Raw genomic sequence first — 25,043 nt, forward strand, 5'->3', positions numbered from 1 at the left:
GTGTGTGGGAGAGCTGAGAGGCAGGGCAGCAGTGGGCATCCCTCCTTCAGCCCCAGGAGCGCAGGGCTGGCAAGATGCAGGTTGGAAGGAGCAGATTTTGTGCTTGTTTGATCGGACATTCAGGCAAGAGTCCGCCTTTGTCCTTCCCTGAGCATCACAGCTCTGTCACAGGCAAGTCAGGCAGGAAGGTGAAAAACTGATGATGTCACAGCTGACATCAGCAGTGCTTTAGGAGAGCAATAAGTTTGGTATAAACAGAAGGAAATGAGAGCTCCCGAATGTAAAGAATTGGAGCAAATACCCAGAAATCTTTCACCAGCAAGTCAAAAAACAACCCACAACCACGATCTACTCCTCTTCCTTTACAAACAGGTTTCTTTCTGTTTGTTTTCTTTACCTTTTCTGGTTGATTATGGAGGGGTACATAAAACTGTGACCAACAGAATTATGCCTCCCAGGTCTTGACCAAGGAAAAAAAAATGCATTTTTTCTAATGTATATGATAGAGTCTTAGTCCGATCTTAGTTGAACTCCAGTGAATGGGATTATTCACCATTTATTTTGGCTTACACTAAATTGGAATTTTTACCCCAGAAGCTTCCTGTAATTTTTGTAAGTGGAACCGCCTCTGTCAGCATTCTTAATATTTCCCTATGGAAATGGTATTAAGAAGCAGCACATTTGCCCTACAAGCTCATGTTTTGTCTTTGAGAAATCAGAATTTAAGTTAGATTTTTTGTTGCTGTTCCCTTTTCCGTAGGCAAATGGCTGGGTAACAATCTGAGTGGAGCCCAGAACAACACAGAGCATCTTCAAAATGCTAATGCTACTGCAAACCATGCCTGGGTTAAAAACAGATATTGAAACAGGGGAATAAATATTTGACAATGCTGTTAAGGCAACTTTGCTAACGATTTTTGAACAACCTCCAACTGAGGTCTAAATGTCTGCAATATCCATAAACAACTCTATACTATCCAATTAGGGAGACAAAGACATAGAGTCCTGTCAGGAAGATTTGCATGGCTAAGTGTCTGAGATCACAGAGACGATGAGGGATCGTTCGGAGTGATGGGGGATGCGCAGAACGGATGACTATCATTACGATATTACAGAGGCTTACACCTTCCCAATTACTGGCAGGATTCATTAATTACTGCTGCATTTCCCTAATAGAATCCTCTCTCTTTGGCTTATCGCTACCTTCCCTCTGTCTATGTAAACCCACAACTCAGCAGTCGATCACCTATGAAAAATTAGGCGGTGTAGCTTCTCGTGGCCTATTTAAAATGAAAAGGCTACTGAAGAAGAAATAAAGAACACAGAAAATAGGGCTGTAACACAGCCGTGCGGGAGCCACAGAATCGGCATCCAATGGGTTGGGAATGCTCTTTTTATCGAACTGTTTGAGAAGGAAAATCAGTGGCAGCTGCAGAGAGAAGCATCGTGGTGGGTTCAAAAGCACGGTGAAAGCATTTTACATAGGCACACATAGACACAAACTGTAGGCAGATTGCAGAGTGACAATTACTTCAGGCCTGCTAGGCTGAAGTTTCACAACTAAGATTGGTGAATATTACACGGGCTCGATGCTGTTGCAATTGACTCAGCCCCATTAAAGATAATGGTGTGAGCATTTCCATGCTGTCATCATGTTACTATCAACAGCATTATCGGTATCAACTGCTTTTACAATTATGCACAATGGCTCTCCCTGCACAAAGACTTAGCAACCACCGAACCGGCTTTCTTTTTAAATACACTGAAAAGAGCGTAGATTTCAATCCTTCATCTGTTCGCTGATGAAACAACATTTCCAAATCATCACTGATAGCATTTTTTTTCCTCCCATTCTAAGGACGGCCAACTGTTCTCAGCGATTTCTATTACATTTCCTACCTATTATTTCATGTAATGGCATTCCTTAAATTTTAAATTAGCTTTGAAGAATAAAAATAATTGAATTCCTGCTGTTTTGTGTACATAGAGGGTGACAGGAGCTAATGTGATAATTTAAACTGTAAATGAGTCTTCACTTTGTGTTCATTAATTACAGCTAATTACTGAATTACAAACCTTCTTGGTTAGGCACTGTTATGTATTCATGTAGCATGTTGGATTTCCAGCTGGTAGAAAACCGTTTTATAGACTTACAATCTGACACACCAAGCTCCTACCGAAACAATTCAGTCTGAAAAATAAAAGCAGGGAGGGGGGCACAGATCTGCTCTCGCTCTTTGAATTAAGGGAGCGATGGGAAACAGTGTGCAAACCTGAACCTCAGGTGAGCATCTCGTGTGTCTAATTCTAAAACACACACAGCACCTGGTATGGTGAAAAGCAACGATTCTCAGCTGCCACTTCGGGTGGAGAGCACAACTCTGCTCTGCTCACTCCTGCTTTACACCAGCGCTGCTTCCTTGTTTTAAGCAGAATTACTCTCTTTATAGAGAAATAGAGCTGAGGCAGAAACGAGGCCCTTGCAAATGGGGCCAGTGCTCCCAGCACTGTTTCTTCAAGAACAGCAGGGCTGTAATATAGAACTGCACACCCAACAGATACGCTCTGCATTCCGCATGTGAGTGCTTATTGTTCCTTTCTGAAGGGTCGTGTGCTGTGCCATAGGGCTGTCTTGAGCATTTACTCAACATTTTCTGCACTGAATTGTTCTGTCCAAACCTCTCCTCTGGATACCTTTGTCTGCTGATGTTTCGTATTGAAGCTGAATGCACCAGTTGAAGTCTCTCTCTCTGCAAAGTGAGCATGAGGAGTCCCACAATGACAACAGCAGCCACGTTTGCATTTTACACGCTACAAGGCTCAGTGCCCAGAGAGAGAACGGTGGCAGGTGGCAAAGCAGAAACCAAGAAACTCACCTACATTCCTGACAAATACATTGACTGAAGGTACCGAGGTTTCCCTTTTATTAGCACTTGCCTTTTCCACTATTTTCATATGTTCTATTCTCTTAGCATAAGGCACAGCCACCCTCTGTACTCATCCCTGTGCCCCCGCAGGGACATTTGTGGCAAAGCCCCCCAGCCAGAGGTGAGCAAAGCACTGCTGCTTGCTCAGAGCAGCAGAGATAGCAAGAAACTATTGAATCAACTAATTCAATTAAAACTCTTCAGTTAAATTATTGTCTGACCCAAATGGTCTTTCAAACCCGGGACTGAGAAGATCCAGATGACAGGTCCTGTCCCGTGGGGCTGATATGGGGTTGAAAAGCAGATCCTTCTCGGAAGAGCTCTGTTTCCTATGGCCTGGGCTGCAATAGCTTTACTGAATAACAAATAAGTAGCAAGAAAGGAAGAGCCGGATTCTCAGCTGATGTAAAACTCTGTAGCATCATTAATTTCAGGAGAGTTATGTCGATTCACAGCAGCTGAGGATATGGCTCAGTAGGTTTGTAATAATAAAGACTTTGATGAGAGGCCCCTGAAAGCAGTAACACTAATGTGTGACTGCTCACATAAACACCAGCTCAATGACAAGGCTTTTCTGCCTAAGAACCAGTCTGTGTCTTCAGGTTTAATGATAAGTACGAGTCTTTTGTCCTCAAATAATCGTTTTCATCTGTAGAATGGCAAAGTGACTTGTTCTAACACCAACAGAAATTCAGAAGTAGTCTTAGCAATGGGATTCATGTCATGCCCTATTCCCTCATCACCTTCTCCTGCTGCCTCTTCTCTTTTGGGGTACAAAAAGAAATGGAGAGAGATGTGCGGGCGGGAGTTGCTTTTTTTACTGTGGATAGCAGCTCTGTGCTACTTCATAATGATAATGACTTCCATTAATCTTCCGTAGGTCTTTCATCAAAGGGTTCTGTTCACTCCACATACACAGAGGCCACTTAAATGAGACTAAATACTAAGTAAAAATGAGAATTCTTGATATCACATTTAAAAAGTGCTGTAAGAAGTAACACCATGCAGTACGGTACCAGCAGGGGCTCAACACGACTGAAGAGGTAAGTTATCGACATGACTGTTCAGTAAGTCATCAGCCACCATTTCTAGGCAGTCTCTCACCCAACTTGTTTTCATGTCTCACTCCTTTTTAATCTGACAGTTTCCAGCATGCAAATTTGCACTAAAAACGAGCATTTCAAATGAGCCAGAGAGAAGCAGGGGCCTCACACCTATTGGGAGATTAATGCGCCTAATGCCCTTTGGCTATTTTATTTTTATTTTTAAACATAAAGGCTGATTACTCCATTAGTTGAACGACTTGGAAGAAATGACAAGGAACTAACAAGAGAGTAACACTGTATTTTCTATTTATTTTCTTCCGTTGCAGCCGTGCTAATTAGAAGGAGCAGTTCTTGATACAGAGCTTTGGGGAATGCTGATGAGAAGCACACAAAAGGCTGAAGTGCCTCTTCTGTGCATCTTTGGATGAAGAAAACACAGCACCTCTCAGTTGTCATTACTCCAATCTCCCACACTATCTCAGTGCTTGGAACATCACAGCACTGGCGCAGCAGAGGCTGGGAAGCCCAGCCTTTCGAAGCCTAAACCCTCACTTTGGGGTGAGTCACATCACATTAACTCACAGCTTATCATTACAAAAAAGAAAAATGAAATGATGTTTTCAAACAGGAATATCAAACCTACTTGGTAGTGGGAGGCGGGAGAGGGTGGGAATGTGTCTCACGAGGGGACAGGAGCTCTGTGCTGCTGCACACCCTGTGCCCGCAGGGAACGGACTGCACTTGTGGGAGCCATTTCTCATCATCCATCATGGAACATTCTGCCTCCCTGTAGCCTGCTCCATTTCAGCTCTTCAGATGGGCTGGCTCCAGACCTGGGGAAAAAAGGAGAGGGGGAGACGGCCCCAGCTTCCTCAGTGCCACCGACAGCTTTTCCTTCAAAGATTCTCTCCTGTTCTCAGACTCGGGAAGAGGTCGTGGGGATGAGGGATCCGAGGGTGGAGCGGCACCTCTTTCCCATTCACCAAGGTTTGATTCTCTTTATGAGCATGATCCGCCAATCCGTAATCAAGGGTTAATTTCACAGCTCACTGCTTCATCTAGCATAATATCCATTCAGACTAATTAAATCTGTCTAATAATGTGAGTGTCTTTGTCTTTGTTCTTTCCATTCTTTGTTTTACACCCTTCACATCTCATCTCCAGAACTACACGCCATCACACTCTGCTTGACAAGCAGAATCCATCCCTAAAATTAAAACATTCCTGACCTATCTGCGATGACAAGGCAAGCAAGCTTCACAGCGCTGCGGCCCATGAAGGGAGCTGACACATTTGTTTTTAATTTCAAAAGAGTAGAAAGTGAAGATCTGACCCTGTCAATCAGGCCCTGTGACAAGTTTAATCATTGCTGCCCCACAAAAATCACAGCTAAATAGGAATGCAAATAATGTATCACAGGGCTCTTATAAATGCTAATCAAGGAGAAGTAATCAACTGACAATTTCACTGATCTCCTTTCTGAAGAAGTCAGTCAACGCACTGTCTCTGGACCACAAAGAGAAGAAAAGACAAAAGGCATAGATGCCGTTTCCCAAAAAAAACCTATCCTTTTTCAGGGCTTTCTTTTTCTTTTCTTACAGAGAAAAACAGAGAATTCACTCTTTTTGATCCTCTACCGAACTTTAAAGCAAAGCTGTTTCTCAGGAACTCGAACAGTTATATGTCAAGTGTACTTTATTAACAGTACCCTCCCAACCCAGAGACAGCACTTGGAAACTTCTGCTAAAATAAAAATCTTCATTTGTCTTTGTCATTCATCCATCTTCAAAATTCTTTCCCATCTTAACAGCTTCTGTCCTCTGTGGGCAATATATTTAGTGATAGATGAAGTTTTACAAGTGGAAAGCTAATAGTTGAGCTCACATTTATTTTTTTTTTTCTAGCTGCTCCTCTGCCTGCTCAAAGATAGGGGAAAAAAATCCTACTTGGAATTTGTTTCAGCATAAAGGCTCTCTTCAGTAGCAGGACTTTCTAACTGACTATCCTTTTATGACCTTTTAATGTGGTAAAGAACAGACACTGCAGGCGCGATGCCAGCCTCTCGCACATGAATTCTGCATGGCCAGAAGTCAGGGCTGAACCCACGTATGGAATGGAGAAGGACCCAGGACAGACAGATGCACAAGATTCGTAATGCTATTTACTGTTACAGTTTGACTGTGGTTTGCTATGGTAAGCTGTGGTTCACTGTGGTAGGTCCTGATGGAGCCCATCAAGTGTTAGAGTCACTGTATTGGCACAAAACAAAAGGATATGGTTTGGCCAATGAAACTCACTGTGGGGAGATGTAAGCAGTATAAAGACTGCTGCAAGAGGTAAAGTTCAAAGAATCTAGTTGTTTGAAGATATTTATTTATTCACTTATTTATTTATTATTAAACTACTTCCCTACACTGAGCCAATAGATAAAATAACTTGAGAGGAGCATCAGCAAAGAGACAGCTACCAGCAGGGCATTGTAAATAGAAGTCTTCCACAACAAAACCTGCAGCTTTACAGCCCACGACAGTCAGCCACAGCATGAATATAGCAGTGAGAGCAGCTATGTCAAAACATGGGTTCCATCTGCAGGGCTGAGCCGCAGAGCCCAGGGGCTGGCATTTGAGCCATTAGCTTTGCTTTGCTGTGTATGGAGAGCACTGCTATCTGTGATCAGAGATATCACCAAACCCACATCATACCAGCCACTATATCACCCTGATTTACAACTGAGCGAAGAAAGATGGGGACACATTCTTTGGTTACTCCCACGTTTGCAACTGCAAGAAGCTTTGGGGCAGGCACTGCAGCTTCTGTGCCACTTCTGCGAGCACTGTGATCCAGGCTCTGTCACACAGAGCTCACTGCTAGACAGGGATGTTCCCAGCCGCTAACTCTCCATAAAGGATGTATGTGGAAGGTGGGAGTAGAAAACAGAAAAAGAAATTGAAAAGCACTTTGCAGTTGTCATGTCACTTAGCAACAACCTTTTCTACTTCACATCAACACTGGTGCAGTAGAGAGACTGCACAAAGCACCCGTACTGAAATCTGGGGTAAGCAGTGAGTGTAGGAGGGCAGCAAGGAGCTCAAATGTGAGCTGGCCACAGAGAGCTCTTACTTAGCATTTAAGAGGCGCTTTACTTAGCACTCCTTGGGCAAGTTTTTCTCTTGAGGAGTCTACAGGCTCTAGTGATGTCTAGTGTTTAGATGTAGCAGAAATGCTGCCATGGCTTACATCACTGATTGAGCACCTGGTGGGAAGGCAGGGCCAGCCCAGGGGAGCTCAGCTGTATGCAATGTACCTGAGTGACCAGAAGGGCTGGAGCTGGGATCCACCCCTTCCCAGCCCTTATTTGAGGGTTGGCAGTGGAGGTGAGGGGATCTCAGTAGAGATCCTTGCATACTTGAGGCCTTCCAAAGGTAAGCAAATGTTTTTCCTTTGTTTCTGTATTCCAGTGGCTGGAATTAAGAAAAATCTAATGCAGAGAGAAACCCATGGAGGCACCCTGCAAGTTCTAAGGGAGATGATGTCAGGTTCCTCTCTACTTAATTATATCACTGGTCATTATTTGTTTGGCTTCAAAGTTAAGATTAAATTATTAGTTGTTCCCATCCTATTGAATGCCAGCTGACTGGCTGAAGGGCTGATTGTCAAGAAAACATGAGGAAACTCATTCTGTGTGATTAAGGAATTCACAGAGCTGCTACTCTTTTACTTGGGAAAACAATGAAATTGCAGGAGCAGATTTGAATATTTGCTGGGTTTCTGGTTGTTCTTTGAATATGAAACTCTTGCAAACTCTACAAAATATTATATAAATAGAGCATCGCTTTGTGCCGAATTAATAACATGCATTATGTAGCAGCCATGCAGTGATGCTCATTGTACAATTCTAATCATCCTAACAGGAAGAAAAAATCAGAATCCATCGCTTTGTGGCTGATTTCCTCTCCTTGCAATTGCCCAAAGGAAAAAGTGACTCTTGCACACAGTGAAGCTGGGCATTGCCAGGTGACCAAAGCATGTTGTAGCACCAGGAGCTCCTGAGAGCTACTCCTGCTGTGTGTCCAAAGAGTGCTGTGTGGCTGAAAGCAACCATGGTGTTATTCCCATATTCCTCACTTTAGGGTTGGAGAGTGACAGCTTTTTTTTAAGCAGTCTATTAGATATCTCTACACACACACGTGCTATACCTTAATTTGAACCAAGCATTCAGCACTTGCGAGTACATAAGAATATAACTGGTGCTAAGCACGTGTTCAGACTAAACTGCTAATCAAGTCTGCTTCTGTCCTGCCCCAGATCACATGTGCACACAGACACTTGAACTCTGAAGGAACCTTGCCAAATAGAGGAGGGCCTTATTTCTTACAGCTGGGTTTCATTTCTGTAGCTGCCAAGAAGCGAAGGAAAGTAATGCTGGTGACCTGGCCAGAGTCTGTGCCCTATGTGCAAAGTTCTTGGGAAGGAGGGACTCTGCCAGGGTGGAGGGGATCATAGAGAGTCATGAGCTGCCAAGGTAGTGATACAAATCCAGCCCTAGTGCTCAACCACAGCTCTGCTGCAGCATCAAAGACAAGCTCTGGCAGTGCTCTCACTGAAAGCTCTTTTGGGTGTGAAGCCACATTGGGAACCAACACACAGCATGTGCTTGCACTGTGTCATTTCATACCACCATCAAAATCAAGGCAGGCCAACAAATGGCACTTGGCTTTGAAACAACCTGTTGTTGCTGTCATTGCTCATATTAGGTAGTTTCAGGTCTGCCTGGTGCCATGTGGGCACTCATGGAAGCGCTAGCAGCTGACCTGGGGCATTTGAACTCTAGGAGATAATCACCAAGCTAAGGGTGCTGCTGCTTCACTGTCTTCCTTTGGCAGCCTGTGTGTAACCCTGCAGAGCTTATCTACTCTGTTACCAACTTCTGGCTATAGAAGTGATGGTGAGTGCAGAAACCGTCTTTGTTTCCAGCCCAAACCATGAACTTGCCTGAGCGGGGAAATGAGGACTGGTACAGCTCACTGCAGTGCTGGGAGTGCAGCACTAGGTATTAATTGACACACATCATCTGGCCTGGAAAAGGAAATCCTGCACTAAAAATCCGAGTGCAGTTAGCAGCGTATCTCAAGCAAATGAATGCTATTATCCTACGTGGAGAATACATTAATACAGATGACCGCTGACATAGTGTAATAATATATTTACTCCAAGTAGGCATGTTTTGACACAGCACAAGCTGTGTACAGATGCCTGGAGAACCAAGAGTTTTTGTATTTTTATGCTCAGACCTTAAAACTTAGTTTTGAAGAAACAGGTGGCATTGAAGGGAGGTCATTCAGCCCATAAGACAGAAGACTTCCGCTCAATTCTGACAACTTCAAGTAAAATTCAGAGGTGCTTTGCTCCTGTGTCTGGAGTAATTGAGCTATCATATCTGTGTCTGTCAGATGTCAGTCATTTAACGTGTGCCTCAGCTGTGTGTATGAATTACACAACGAGCCAGCTCCATCATCTTGCAGTCTGTGTGTTCTAAGCTGTGTGCTCTGTACTGGAGCAGGCAGGGTCTCCTCAGTCAGTTTCTGGTGTGGAAAAGGCAAAGTCTTGGGTATGGTCAAAAAGCACAACTTTCCATTTTTGCAGTGTAGGGAGTTGAGCTGTTTATCCTTTAACTTCTTATTCTAAACTCAATGGAAGGAAAATAATATTTAAAAAAAAAAATTAAATCTCTCCTATATTGTGCTGTGGGGAAACTCATTTACTGTACAAATCCATTGCTAGAACAAAAGCTTGATAATGCCCAAGTGAGAGTCAAATCAACAAATGTTACATAATAAAATGAGAGGAAAAAAAATAATGTGGGGGGGGGGAAGCAAACAAACAAGGTGAAAAATGATCTCTGTGCTTGGTAAAACCAGCCTTGCTTCTTACTGGTTTCCTCTAATAGTCAACTTTATGTTGCAGTTTTATCTTCTAAGACTAGAGTCACTTCTCACAGAAGCCTGGAAGCCTGTCTGGTGCCATTCAGTATCTGGTGCACCCTGAAGCACAATGCAGTGAGTGATGCTTGGGGGGGGGGGGGGGGGGTGGGAGTTTTTGGGATCGAGGCTCTGTGTGTAGCAGGTTTCCTTCTCCCAAAATCTCAGGTTAAGGGACCAATCTAATCCCTGTAGTTCTAAATCACAGATAGCTCAGAATGCAAGCATGCCATAAACCAACGTTCCTTTATCAAAACAACACACCAAAAGCAACCTTGTTCTCCTTTTTGCTTTTACTTTAAGCTGATTAGAAAGTTCTGTAGTTGATTAAGTTCTGCAGAAATTGGGCTTGTGATGAATCATTAAACAAAGACATTTTTTGTACAGCAATAAAGCCTCAAATGACTAATTAAGGGCACAATGCCAAAACAAGTGTCTTTGTTTAAAACGCAGTGGACAAGACAGGCTTGGGAAAGTTGATGTCTTAAGTAGACGCCACAACATGTTTTTAATTATGTTCAGGAAGAAGAACAAGAATGGGAATTGCCAACTGTTGGGAAAGATAATTTTTTTTTCTTTCTTTTTTTTTTAGAAGAAAGATTAGAATAAAAAAAACAACAAACAGAGCATTATTGATTTAACACAAATGCCATTTGTTGGGCCTTTTGTAATTTCCTTATTAGTGTCATCATTCTGGAGTTCATATGCTCCCTTCTGTTATAGCATTTGGCACACATTCAGCTCCCAGCAATATGATACAGTAAACATTCAGCGACTGCTCATATTAAAATGTTTTATTTGTTGTAACTGTACCAGTGATCAGGCAGTGCAAGTCCTAAATTAACCCAACTGTTCCACGAGCTAATTGGGGAGGGAGGAGCTGGTGACCATTCCTGCAAACACACACAGACACACACACACACACACACACACACACGTGCACACACTGAGTGCAGAGCAGTGCTCTTGGTTGGAAACAAAACAAGAAGTTCATGCAGCATCAACCCTCCGCAGCTCCCTGTCAGTGCACGCAGGCTGCTCAGACATAAGCTCGAATCAGTGCCTGCCCGCTCTGACAGACTTTGTTGCATCACTCCAGTTGGGGAGACCCCAAATATTTTTTACAGACTCTATTCAATAAGGGCTCTCTGTGTGGGTTTTATTCAAGAGGTTATTTCAAATGTGTTCCGAATTCATCAAACACACTAATCTTATGTTTTTTAGATATGGAAAATGATTTTGGACTCCACTCAAAAGGAGCTTGGAAAGAATTTTGGAGGATGGACAAACAACACCGCCCAAAAGTCTGCTTTCTGCCAGGAAGAAATAAAGGAAGAAGTCACCACAGTGGCAATGAGCATGAAGGGATGTACTTATAGCAAGGCTGACACAAGGATCCCTTAAGACTCCACAGGTAACTGTGGGATTGCTGCTGCCTCCTCTCTTTCTGTGTGTCCAGTTGTTGCCAGAATAGACACAAACAAGGCATGGTTCTCTGTAGCCCAAAGCGAGCCATTTATTGAATGTCTTTTTTCCACATTGAGTGATATTGGATATACTGTGAACTTCTTTGTTTCTTAGGAGTCTTGTTCCAGCTCTGATGTTTATGCAATCCTCTCAGTGCCCTCAGCAGGAGATGTTGTGGATCAAGGGTAGTGTGTGACCCTGATGCTGTAGCACAAGTCCCAGGATCATAATTAAACATGTAGTTTGGCCCTTTCTACAGAACACACCTTGATAAAACTTGATGCCTCCAGAGTAGATGTGTGACCTTATGGGCCTCTTCATCCCTTGTTTGTCCCTCTAGAAATGGCACATGTGTAAGCATGTAATCAGCCTGCAATTATGTGGCCAACATGTTGGAATAGAGACTGTTCCTCATCCTCTCTATGAGCAGATTTACATATTAACAATTGCTATTAGCACCTATTAGCCTTAATGGCACAAACTCATGAAAGTCTTATAAGTGAATAAATAGGTGTGCAGACCTCTCAATTGTCTCTTTGGTACTCAGACAGTATGAGGACTGTCAGAATAAAAACAAGGGAGTTATTTGTACTGAGCATCCCATTGCTTCTTACACCTGTGGATGTACGATAAAGGGAAGGCTTTTTCTTTCTTTTTTTTTCTCTTCCTCTCCCCCACCCCTTTTTTTTAAAAAAAAAAAAAAAAAAAAAAGGATTTATTTTAACATTAAAGCCAGAGGCGCTGCTGGTGAAGGAGCGCAGGAGAGGCTGGGCAGTGACATTTCTGTTCCGTGAGTTGTGGGGGAATGCAGTGGGTGATGCAGCTCAGGACAGGAGCCAAGTGCTGGATCTGCCACCAGATCTCTCCCTGAGGCCTGGGCCTGCCCTGGGTATCTGTTCCATGCTCAGGGCACTGAGTAAACACTACAACTAATCAGATGCAGCAAGTTGTCAGGTCTATATGGATGCTATAAAACTTATAAGGATCCCCTCAGGCAATAATAATAGCTGTCTGTGTAAATTCTGTACGTAGCAAAGTAGAATAGATCCTAATGGGCTTCAGTAAAAACAAAGAAAACATGCATTACATTTATAGCGGGGAGAGTGTGTACAAGCAATATGAAGTTTAATCTGCTGTCTCGTATTTCTGTGTACCTCTGTAAAAGCTGGAAGCTCCTCAAACAGCCCTGGAGGTGCTGGGCTCTTCCAACAGTGGGCTGCCAGGGCTAAGCTTGGCCACAGGAGCAACAAGTGATGTAAAAATAAGTAGCATTAGAAAGGTTTATTTTTTTCTGAGCACCTGTGATATGGGACTATGTTAATTGCAGCAGCAGTGCTCTTTGCATTACATATGACATCAAATTTGGTTCCTGATGCTTATATAAGGAATGGAAGAGTTCCAAAAGCCCTCAGCAGGCTTTAGAATGGCAGCTGCTCCAAGCAGTGAGGAGGTGGGTTGGGTCAGAAGCAAATCCAACGGAGCACAAGGCTGAGCCCAGAGCCACAAGGAGAGGGGGACCTGCTGGGTGCTGCATCCCCTTGCTCTGAGCTCACTCTCCTTCAACAGCCAGATGTCATTTGTGGTACATCTGTTCAATGAGGTTATGTGATGTTGAGCCATCAAATGCTTCTTTTAAGATGACTGATATTGGATTTATTCACTCTGCACAGACCTTACATAGGGTCAAAGAGGGCTGAGTGATGTTTGACATCACAGGTGCCATAGGGATGACCCATGGCACTGAATGTGTCTGCCTGCCATCAGGAAAATTTTACAGCATCTATTTCTGTGCTTCTGAACAAGGCCTCACTGTTTCCATTGGTTCTAAAGGCAGGAAGATCCACTCCTGCATCCCCCCCCCTCCACCTTGTGCTCCCTGTTGTGGTTACTCAGCTGTACTGCTTTGCTGTGGCCTTACATGAACTGCAGCAAATGAACCACCAGCTCCTGTCCTCCTCCCTGTTTCATTACAGAAAGCCATTTGCCTTTTTAAATTGAAGCCTGAGAAATAATTGTGCAAGTGTGTTAGGAGCCTAATGTCACCTGAGGTATTTACTGTGGCTGCTTCCTTTGAGGGCAGAAATGACCTGATGGAAGACAAAACCATATGAGGGAACCTGCAGCTGACAGAGGGGTGATTTTCCCCCATGGGAAAAGAATCATTAACTTTGAGTAAGTCCTCCTTAATCTCCTGAGCCATGCAAACAAACAGAAAAAACAATTGAATGTTTTCCCTCTGCCTTTCAAAAGCACAAACAGAGCTGTGTGTGCCAGATGGATGCTGTCAGAGTGAACGTGTGCTTGGAGAAGGTGGATGGCCGGGCAGCATTGCTGGTGGGGAATGGGGAGGGAGCTCTGAAGTTTTGGGGCACTTTGAGGAGTTCCATAACACATTGCTATGGCAATATATATATATTTCTCTTTGGATTCCTTAACATTTCACTGTGCACATGGCTGAGGCCCTTCCGAGGAATGCTGCGTGGCACAGAGTTGGAGGGGATGTAAACATGCAGGAGTTAGGAACAATTCTGCAAGCACACGCAAAGTCAGTGGCAGCACTGAGTTCTCACCTAATGCCATGTAGATGCAAATTGGCATTCATAATTTAAACAAGTCCTTTTTCTGCACCCCGGCAACACGAGCCGGATGCAAAAGGAAATCGGAAGACTTTCTCCGGATACAGAGAGGATCAAGCAGAATCTCATTAGGGACCACTTCAAAGATCAGTTCCTCATGTCCATACAAACAAGTTTAAATTATCTTGTGCGAATCTGCTGTTAGCTGTTCCACTGTTCCATTATGCATGATTCTTGACTGCTTGTATCATGAAAATCTGCACAGTGCTCCATTAGTGATTTTCAGTGTTATGCTAAAGCTTGCAAGTGGTCATGTTATTAGGTTAAAGTACTACATTTTGCATATTTATTCTGTCTTGCCACATTTATTACTTCTGATAGTGGCCTGGCAGAATTCCTCATGCATCTGACCACCTACTTTTCCTGACTTGTGTGACTGCAAGCACAAACATAGCAGATAGCAGAGTGCAAACAGCCAGACAGACACATGATGGACTCTCTGCTCACACTTCCACTGGGGTTTTGGTCTGCTTCAGAAAGAAACATATACAATCCCTATCTATCTATCTATCTATCTATCTATCTATCTATCTATCTATCTATCTATCTATCTATCTATCTATCTCATCCTTTTATTTATAAGAGAAAATGATAAAATAATAAAAAATATAAAAATAATTCTTTATACATATTGGTTATTCTTTGAAGTCTTGGGGTCACTGTTGGGATGCAGAGCTGGAACGTGTAAAAACATGGAACTGGGAAGCCCCAAGTTTTGCTGCAGCCATCACTGCTGCTGTAGATGCCCAAAAACATGGATGAGCTCAAGTGGTGATCAGATGCAGCTGTGGAATGGAGGGCCACAAAACGCAGCTGGATGCCATGAAAACGTTGCAGGAAACCTGCACTGGATAATGATGTGCTGGGGTTGTTTGAAGTTCATCTGGACAAACAGCACTTCTCCATTCTCATCTGGGTGGATGCAGATGATGCAGGACAGCGCAGAAATAACAGGAATAATATGCGGTGTCTGAACAGACACTTCTGAAAGGCTTATTATGTTGAGATGTGTCTGAACCAAAATACTTTTTCCAAACAGTTTTGAAGATGTGGAGTGATTGACATTTGAAACCAAATCATGAGCCACGTTTTGAAAGAAATTGTTTCTTTTTTCATGAAGGGCCAAGCAGAATCCCTGAATATCAGCCTACCCATCCATCTATTGCCTCTGTATGGGGCTATTCAAATCCATATCCAAAATTTTAGGCTTCATCTGATCTCTGATAATAGATTGTCAGCTGTGATGCTTTATCCCCATAAATTGTAGGCTGACACACGTTCTTTCTCAGGTAGTTCATTCATCTTAAAGCATTTTGTGCTTCTAATTTGTCATTTTTCTCCCCGCATCCCCACTGACCACAAATTACAGATGGTATCTCATCATGGGGCACCAGAACAACAATAAAAGCCTCAACAAAATAGTCAGGATCTGATTCTGAGTGGAACTGAATGCCTTCAATTTTCCCAGGTGCATCTGGGAGCAGAGAAGTGCCGACGGTGCCTACAGGAGCACCTCAGCTGGTGCCCAGGGATCCCTGCTTTACACATAGGCATCAATAAAAGCACAACCCACCATTCAGTGCTATCAGCTGTGCTGGGGCTGTTTGAAGCACAGAGATGGCATCGATTCCAAAAGAACTTGCTACAAAAGTATGAAACTACAGATAAGAAAACAACGCATCTGAGTACATGGAAACAATGGAATAACATACACAGCAGAAAAGGATGAGGTCTCAGCAAAGTCCCAGCTAACCATTCCCGGGCTGAATCAGCTATTTTCTGGTTTCTCCTTTCCAGTGTCTACTAGGCTGTAATATTAAGGACAAATATTCATTTTCTGTACCTGTGTTGTTCCTCCCCCCCACCTTCCAGTCAGGTTTTGTGATCGCCCTACTGCGGTTAAAGCCGGGGTTAATAAAAATGATCCAAGTTGAAGATATTGCCATTTTGCAAGGCTGACTGGGTGTGGATAACAAAATTAAGAATCAGCCTTATTGTGAATTGGCACGGAAAGAAAAGAGATCTGAACTGTTCACACGCCTTCCTACACTTTGCTCCAGAACATTACAGAATTCTGTTCCTGGAAAGATAAAAAAATCACTGGCAGGTTTCGGTACCTGCGTCTGCAGTTAGTGCACAATTACCATCCTCCTATGGGCAGATGCAATTAATTAGCTACATCTACAATTACAGCAGCTGTGTGTGTACAGACACAATAGGAGAGAAGCAGCTCCTTCACGCACAGTCTTCCAGTTTCCACATGTCTGCAGACACCTGTCCCTTCAGTCTCACCTTTTGTGTCATACTAATGTGCAGGAGCTGCAATATTAAAGTAAAAACCACCTACGTTACATTTTTAAGGCATCAGGAGTCTTTTCTTTCATCTCCCACCAGATTCTTAACATTAAACAAGAGTACAAAGGCTACTGGAAGATCTTTTCCTTGCACAACGGCTGCAGTGAGGACGGGGGCTGCCTGAGAGGCCACCACTGAGCCCCAGCCCCCCCAAAAGCCCACGCTCCAAGGAGTTAAAGCCGCCACCTCCCTGCACTGCACCGAAGAAAACAGATGTGATTTTCTTTACAAAAGAGCATTTCATTTAGGGAAAGAAAGAAAAAGGAAAGGCAGAGTTAACATAGCCATTATTCTCCATCTCAGGGAAAGCAAATCCTATTTTGCCTGTCATTACAGTAGGTAGAAAAATCCTTTCATCCAGTCATTAGTTGTAAACATTCCCGCGCCGCCTGGGACCAGGCCTCTGTTTCCCATCCCGTGCCGAAGCCATTTTCTAATACTAATGTTTTATACACACATCTCAGATACAATGCGAACTCCCCCAACCCCAAAGGCAACGGGGCATTCGTTTATACTAAATCAGAAGTGTCACCCTTGGCAACCTGCAGCACTGAAACATTTATTCGGCTTCACATTGCTGGCACTTAGAATTATTTCTTTCATGCCTGATAGCCGAATTACAATATGGCAGGTTTCCCCGGAGCCACTGGATCATTAGTGCCAGCTCACAACATACTTTCAACTGATATGGCATTTCATGTACAGCTGCCAATCAAGGGATGGGGAATGCAAATGAGGGTGGGCCCATTGGTGTTCAATTACTGTACAGTGAGCTCGTACGGCCCCGCTAATGACTGGCAGCCGTTTTGCTGAGTGGAAGAAGAGCAGAGAACAGAGGGAGGAATTCCCTCCGGGGAGCCGGGTGCGAGTGCAAGAAGTTTTTACATTTGATTTCCATATTTATTCATTTTTCCCCCCTCTGTGTGTTTCTAAACACGAGGCCGAAAAAATACTTAGCACAGCTTGTTTTACAAATACACAGCCTTGTCAGTTCAGTCTATTGCCAAGGCCACATCAGCAGAAGATTAGGCTTTTTTTCCCCACGTTCCCTTCAAAATATATGCCTCTCTTCAGAGCGGCCCAAGATGCCTCAGCCTTGAGGGAGTTTTAAGCTGTAGGGAATCAGTCATCATTGCACATTTGCGTGATTTTTGCTGTCCTTTTCACACACAAGAAATACGGTGCCACTGCCCACAACACATCCTCCACCACTTGTGGGCTCTGGCTGCCACGGACCCCCACTCTGTGCCCACATCTGCAAGGGCTGACCCACGAGAAAGATGAAAAACAACAGCAATGCTATGAAGAATAATGGCAGTGCTATGAAATCAGAACTGCTGAACACATTTATACATCACTGTAGGCATTACAGCAGCCTGTGGACCAGTGGTGGTGGGTTCTGGACGTGCATCACACCAGGCAAACTGAATCAAAGCACTGACAAAGCATAGCAGAAGGTTTTATCCCACCCCCACTCCCTCCACATCCAAGTCTGAGGAACAGAAGATGATACTCAGCAGTCTGGAATGGGATTTGCTTTGTATTTTGGCATCGGTCACGCCAAAATCTTGAAGTGAAACTGATGGTACGTGGGAACAAAAAGAACCTGTGCAGGCAGCGCTTGGGTGACACGTGCAAAATAAACATGCTCTGCCCCCCCGGCTTCCTGCTCTTAGAGAAGAAGCTCTGCCTGGTCCCTGCAGGAGATGGATTTTTCTCTGATTCTGATATTTGAGGCAATACAAGTATGTTCCTGGTCTGCCAACAGCGAGGCTGGGATTGCACACAGAGGTGATCAAGCCATGGGACTGGATATTTTGTTATGCTACATTACTGGAAATGAAGAACTCCCTATAAATGTCAACAACACCGATTCCATACCTGTTAAATATAATTAAAAAATGAAGTAGTTCTTCTGTCTGCATAGTAGCTGCTTTTTAATGTTAATCACTGAGTCACATTTAAAATCCTTTAAAAACAGGAAATGATGTGAATGACTAAATGTCTTTGTTGTTCTTCGGTTATTAAAGCACAGCAGAAGCCAATTAGACTTGTTTTTCTTAATGCTAGGTAATAAAGTGGAATGCTCCTAATTTCTGGAAGCAGACTGCAGTCCTCCTGCTAGATGGCATGATGTAGAAATACCCCAGAAGTCACTGGGATAGGAAGCCTGATCCTGCATTAATGAAACTTGTTTGCATGACTGATATCAATGTACAGAGGCCAAATGACAAGTCTGAGGTGGAGGCTGGTAGGAAGCAGATTTCCTGCTTGCACGGAATGTCTGAGATACGCTCCTGCTTTGCTGGCACTCCTCCACTTAACTGTTAACAGTGCAGAATAAAGCACTGTGTTGGACCTACCCTGCCTATTATTTCTACCACCAGTGCCAAACAGCGTGTACCAAGAGCTGCTGCTGTTTATAGAACTGCGGTGGAAGTACCTTGTCCCCTTACTGTGCATCTCAGGAGGACCTGGGAGTTGAAACTCAGGAAGAAAGAACCATTTTTCTACCTGGCACTTAGCCCTGAACTAATTTCCTTAGTTTCTACCTCCAAAGGTTGCTCTAGGGAGCAGCCAGTGGCAGGACTGGAATCGCAGCTGCTGTGACCTCACGTGTGCATTTCACAACACAGCACTATGATGTTGTCCACTCCAAACTGACATATCCTTCATGACAGATTTCTCAGCCTATTGAGAAGTAAATACATTTCCCTTAAGGAAGCAGGTGAGAGTATATTACTGTTGCTTCTGGTTTGTATAAGTTGACAGTCAATGCCTAAATCTTCACAGAATAATTCCAAAAGACAAACTTTGTCATACTTGACTGATAAGAGGAGAGGTACTCTACCAAATATACCTGTATGTGACATAACAACCTGACATAGGAAAAAAACAGGAAAAAAAAGACCCCAATGGTTTAGTTATGTATGGAAATACAGTTGTCTGGACACAGCTGAATGCCCAGCAGTTCCTGACAGCAGCTGCAGCCACTGCACATTCACCACATCCAAACGTACTCGACTGAGTGGAAGAGGGAGGTTGGTGCATGCTCCAGTAGCAGCCCTGAGGTCAGAATTCCATCCAAATGATGTGATGAAACCACAATGCAAACCTTACATAAGTCACACACAGGATCACGTGGTGACTGTTCATCCTTTGGGTCTAAAACCAGCATTTCCAGGCATGCAGAAGAACGTGCTAGCAGCAGAAATAGATAGCAAGTCTATGTTGGTTGAGGAGCAGTCCTTAGAGACTAAGATCTCAAGTTTACTTGAATTGGCCTTAACTTCACACTAAGTCTGTGATACTGAGGTATTTGATGCATAATTTTACAAAGCATACCAGATAATATTTTAAAATGCAGCTCCCGCACAGCGGTATCAATATTTGCTCAAGTTATCTTACAAACAACGCTTCGACAACACTTCCCTCCACAATTTGTTACCACCACAGCAAGCCTTTAGCAGAACTGCAGAGTTAAATCTGGACACACAGTACTGTCCACTTCTATTGTGTGTCTCTAAAAAAAACTGATTGTTGGAAATATGTCTCCTGCATCTTGATGACATTTTAGCTGCAATTAGCAGTTTTCAGGTTAAGCCAAAGTAGAGCTCAGAGACCTCGAGTTAGCTGACTGGTCAGAGCGCATAATAACATCAGCAGTCTGAGGTTCAGATCTCACTCTGCCTAAATCAGAGGATCACACTGAGTGCATCTCTCCCAGATGGAGCTACTTGAGCACTTACACTTCTGCAATGACCCATGATTTTTTTTCCCCCCAGTATTATTTTTGGTGATGTTCGTTTCATACTGGGGGAAATAAAACACACATGTAAAAACTCGAAGTTTTTCCATGAACTGGAACTACTGTTTTCTGGGGAGACCTGAAGTTAATTACCCTTGCACATCCTTAACACGAGGACAGTGAGAACAGCAGTTCACAATTCAAGGCTGAGCAGCAGCTGAGGCGCTCACTTGACTTTCCCAAAGCACAGCACCAAGATTCAGAAATGTAAATGTAATAAATACCACACTCCCAAGCTTATAAGCTTGCACTCTTGACTTTACACTCCCACTTGAAAAGGCTGACTATGAAAGCTGAAGTCTCTGAGGCATGCTGGCCCTTTGGAATTGGCAAGCAGTTACATCATCCACCTATGGCTATGTTCTCCTGGCATCCTGCCTGCTTCTCATTTACTGTGAAGCACACATGGTTAGACAGGACTATCCAGGGGCCAACTTTGCCCACATACATCAGAAACCGGATCCCCCAACTTAACCAGTGTTAGTGATATCACACGAGTGGCTCATGTCTGGCACTGCATCACCACTGCACTTCCAATCACTCCACTTGTTATTTGCCACAGGAACATGGAAATGACAATGGCAGACACAAAGCAGAAATGCATCAGGATTCATTCTTTAGGTGTAGACGTCACTCACTTGCAAATGATTTCCATGAGAGTACAAATGAGTGGAGTCAGGCTGCAGAACATTCATAACTTGGGAATGACACTTCTCAATGGAGGTATAGGAGATAAATCAGGTGACACTAAAATTTGGGGAATGAACCTTAAATATTTTCTAACTGAGAGGGATGTGAGGGATTGCACGTTTTCTGAGCAACAAAAACAGGAGAATTTAAGTGGAAACTTTACTCAGAAAAATATTTCTGAATGTCAGAGATTTCTTCACACAGTGATTTGGCTTTTCCTGTCCTCGAGAGCAAGGTGCAGAAAAAAAATAACTAAACTATTTCCTTTAAGAACAGGCAGAAAAATTATTAAAATCCCACAGATAACTAAGATCAAAACTATCAGAAAAATACCCAAGATCCCAAAAGACAAAGACAACAGTCAGTCTGGAAAGAAGCCCTACAGGAACCAGAGCCCACATATGCTGAAATATCAATTTATGTTTGTAGGTCAGAAGTTGATGTTTGCAGTATTGTGAAATAAATGCGTCAGGAGAAATACATCACTCTCATATCACAGGGCTATCGGCGATGCAGTCAATACATCGATTAGTTCTACTGTTACTCCTTACCAGCAGATACAATTCATTGCACAACTGCAGTCCCTAAAACTGAAGAAAACATTTTCCCCAGATACTCTCTCCCCTCCCTCCCCCCCAGACTCTCCCTTTTTGTTACAAGGGCTGCTAAATCCAAATTTTAGCAATACACACATGCAGCAAATTTACAAACGTTGTGAAGCAGAGCTGCAAATACATGTCGTGTTAACAGATATGAAAGCTGCTAAATTAGTGCCTGAATCAATGGCCATTGTGTTGGTCATTTGGCTGAGGGTTTTTTTTTACTGCCTTTGTGCTCGTTGTATACTGGATGCTGTGCAAACAAATCAGGTGTGCAAATGAGATTGTAGTCAGGAAGATTTGGGCTTTTCTCTGTTACTTTACTCTTTAATTTTTTTATGAGTCTCTTGTGTCTAGTTTTGTTTATAATGCCTGGTGGCAGATCCTATTTGTGACTTATCATTTTAAAGCAGTTTTTGTATTTCATCTCTGTTGAATTCCCTCTGGAGGATGCTACCATGGAGGCTAATGATGCCAACAAAGCCTACTGTAGTAGAGGAACTCAGCAAAAGAAGCAGATTATGTTACTGCACATTTCCAGGAACGTCAAATTCACCTCGGCTGCTGCAATACATGTCCCTCTTTTTGTCTGTTTTTTTTTTTCCCAGAATGGGTGGAAATGATCCACAGTCACTCACACTGTACATCACGTCTTTCCCTGACACGAAGGATGATATAATCAGCAAGCAGACTTGGAGCAGGAAACTGAAACAGTGCTTTATGCACTCTCTCTGGCACACAATCCATTTTAAAATCTGTCTAACTGTCCGGCAGGCTGGCAGTGCTGATCAGGAGGCATTACACCCCAAAGTGTCAAATAACAGCTAACCACAGAACAACACCTCCCAGGGTTTTAATACTTCCATGTTAAGGGATATGAAAGATTCACTTCTAATACAACAAAAATTCTACCTTTAAGCACCAACCCAGAGACCAACAGCTGACTGTCATTTGGATCCAGTTAGTCGCAGGGCAAAATTCCAGTGTGGCTCTTGTAGATTTGATCTGTGAGTAAATTGCAGTTGAAGCCACACTACAATCTTATAACAAGGAGTACCAGCTGCTAGGAAGCCCTGTGGTCAGGGGAGTAAGTGTTCACCTACAACAAAGGAGATGCAGGGTCTACTCTTCATCCCATGCCTGATTTCTAGCTTGCCCCTGGCAAACCGTTCCATCTCTTGTGCTGCTGCCCACTCCATCAGCCTCACTATTCGGCCTGAAGGCTCATAAGGACCAGGACTGTTTTGTTTTGCAAGCTTTCTAGAAGGCTACTTTAATACAAATAGACTTGGCGTGGTTTGAGAATGTTTGCAAACTGCTTAGGATGTATGATTCAGAAATATTAAAGTGTGATTGAGAATTAGCAATGGGTTGGAGGTGACGACATAAAGAAACCTAGGGGTACATAATAAATATGTAGCTGTTCTTTATTAGAAGCATTACATAGCTCCTTTTTCATGTCAGAACTGAGAAAAAAAAAAGAATAAAATCATTTCCCCTGAAGGACAGCCTACTGGAAAAGTGTCATTCGTTCTTGACCCAGCCTTTAAACTCAAGCTTACTGGCAAAATGGTAGAGGAGTTAGCATATCATCTTGGGGTGTGCAGCAGTGCAGAAGAATTTGACAGCCTCCTGGATGAGTTCTGTATTTACCAACTCTTCGATACTGACAGTGTTATGAAAGGGCCAGTAAACACAGCAGTGCTCTAGTTCTGGGGCACTGTTCTTGGCAAGAAGCAGGCACTGGGGCTGATTTTTTTGTTTAGTTCAACTCACGTCGATTCTTTCGTGCTCGCCTAACTCAAAGAGGCAGAGCCTGAAAGACTTTTGCAAGAACGTGAAAGACCAACATATAATAGTGTCTAAAGAGCCATTCCTGCCAAAAAAATGTATATTCAATGAGACCCTTTGCTGGTTAAGATGGAATAGCTTTATGCTGACTTACGGCAGTGGAATATCTGGACTATCAGCTTTACAACAGAAGGATGATAGTGCGATACCAATTAACTTGTGCCTTAAAGCAAGCAGATAGAGTTAAAACAAAGCATTCAAATCTTGGCTGAGCTTGATCTATCCAGGAATTCTGTTTGAAAGACAAACAAACAGCTCAATCTGAGTACGTACACACTGTTTTTTTACAGAAATATATAAACCTGAACAGCTATTGAACTCCTTGCAACACTTACCATCAAACAAAAAGAGGTACTATAGAAGACATGACGTACAGGTGAAACATTATGTATTATTAATAATGCTGATGTAATTATTCAATGAAATAAGTATTCTCATTCTCAAATCTTAATTATTATTTTTCTACAGGCTTAATTCGAATAGCTCTAACTATGCTTATGTACTCTGATAGCTTAACAGTCTAGGCTTCCTGCTCAGCCAAAGGAGAAATGGTGGTTCTCAACAGAATTGCTCTTGGTATTCCATCCAAGGAATTGCTCTACAGTTTGCAGAGGGAGCTGGGCTGTAATTCAAGGGTATAGAATATGTTCCTACAGGATAGAAGCCATAGGTGCCTCCCATCTGGCACCCAAATCATTCCCCCCTTTTTTTTTTAGCCCCAAAGCTCATCACATCTCAGCAGCACATCTCATCATATGACTAGGCAAAGACCCATTGGCCCAGATGCAGGGTGAATGTGTGTAAGCCTTAAGTTAATCAGACATTGCAAGTGTTCGCCAGACTGAGCTCTGTGTGTGAAAATAACTTTAAGATCTATCAGCATACAAGCGTTATTATTATTTCACTTATTATTGCAAACTAATTCATCTAATAACTCATGGCATAATAATTCAGGATCTAGTTAGTATAGACTGAGATCAAAAAACATCAAAAGCATATGGAGCATAACGTTTAATTGCTCTATGACTCCCTCTCTAGTCTTTCAACACCACAAACTGCCTATTAATAAGTGACCGAACACCAACAGAGGGACAATATTAGAAGACCTTTCTAGCAGTTCAGACATCAAGATGATGGCGATCTTAAATTTGCCTCTAAATGAAACATTTCTGGTTCAGAATCTTCATAAATATGCAGATGTTTGTGGAGATGAATACAAGTTTGTTACGCTCCTGACACACTATCAGTTTGTCAGCCTATCCTTTTGCACTTTGCAGCAGCAAATATGGCTTCATGTAGCAACAGAAGGACCATCTTTCATTTCAGCTGAAGGCCACATTCTGCACCTCAGTCAAATGTTTTAGACAAATGCTCTTCATAAAATAAGGCAAACGTGCCTTTTCTTTTTCTTTATAGGAGGTCAGTTGTTATTCTCTGTCAATGGATTATTATCAAAGATAAAACCTTAACATGCATTTTCTTTTTTACTTGTTTTTAGGGTCATATTACAATCCATTGAAGTTTTGTGAATCTGAAGAAAAAAAAAATCAGCGACAGGACTCACCATCTGTTGCATAATGAAAGAGACATGTGAATAGAACGTCAGTTGAAAGGGTTGCAAGTGATCAAATGTTGTTCAGCACCTCAATAATATTGCCTCGGAAAAAAAGGCTTGCTTTAGATATC

At 42.9% G+C, this 25,043-nt stretch overlaps 1 protein-coding gene and 1 long non-coding RNA gene across 3 annotated transcripts in view; one reads left to right on the forward strand and one right to left on the reverse strand.

Annotated features, from left to right (window-relative positions):
* TSHZ2 (teashirt zinc finger homeobox 2) overlaps positions 1-25,043 on the reverse strand; it is a 204,741-nt gene that overhangs the window by 15,255 nt on the left and 164,443 nt on the right. The window lies entirely within an intron of this gene.
* Positions 7,293-12,001, forward strand: LOC107323099. The gene is made up of 4 exons (XR_001559152.2): positions 7,293-7,395; positions 9,938-10,029; positions 11,176-11,365; positions 11,533-12,001. It is a non-coding gene; the product is annotated as an uncharacterized LOC107323099 (long non-coding RNA).

This window comes from Coturnix japonica, chromosome 20 (assembly GCF_001577835.2).
Source record: "Coturnix japonica isolate 7356 chromosome 20, Coturnix japonica 2.1, whole genome shotgun sequence".
Taxonomy (NCBI): Eukaryota; Metazoa; Chordata; class Aves; order Galliformes; family Phasianidae; genus Coturnix; species Coturnix japonica.